This window comes from Anneissia japonica, unplaced genomic scaffold (assembly GCF_011630105.1).
Source record: "Anneissia japonica isolate Jap-2015-1 unplaced genomic scaffold, ASM1163010v1 scaffold288121_len269371_cov247, whole genome shotgun sequence".
Classification (NCBI taxonomy): Eukaryota; Metazoa; Echinodermata; class Crinoidea; order Comatulida; family Comatulidae; genus Anneissia; species Anneissia japonica.
The window spans coordinates 89,277-89,866 of NW_022752873.1; the positions used below are offsets into that span (position 1 = coordinate 89,277).

General features: G+C 30.3%; 1 protein-coding gene across 1 annotated transcript in view; it reads right to left on the bottom strand.

The window, feature by feature from the left end:
- Window positions 1–590, bottom strand: part of LOC117122373 (casein kinase I-like) — a gene marked incomplete in the record, with an annotated part of 17,007 nt that overhangs the window by 9,871 nt on the left and 6,546 nt on the right.

The following is a 590-nucleotide window of genomic DNA, read 5'->3' on the forward strand; positions in this document are numbered from 1 at the left end:
GTTCGATTGCGTACGTTTTTCAAAGTGATAATGTATATTTTTCTTAATAATAAAATCAGATTTGTTGTATTTATTTATTGACAATTCAATCTTTTCTATTTCTGCTATAATAGTCGCTATTAATTCAATTTCAATGACCTACCACCAACGCCAGTCGTTAAAATGAGCGCACATGTTTACGATGACGAAATAAAAAAGAGTGTGGAAGTCAGCAACTTATTTGACACCGCGAAGCTAGATTTTCGCGAAGTGCATGTAAACAACACAATTGAGCGATCTAAAAACTACAAAACAGGACAGAAAGGTCCATAAAGTATACAAACGTTTTAATGAAAATTAAAACAATATTTTGTTAAATGGAAGAACTGTCTCTTATACACATCTAGATGTGTATAAGAGACAGATATACACACGGGCATGTATATATGTACACCCGTGTGTGTGTGTGTATGTATATCTAACTTTCCACAAAAACATATATATACGTATATATATATATAATTTATATATATACGTATATATACACACGGGAATGTATATATGTACACCCGCGTGTGTGTATGTGTATATATATATATATATATATATAT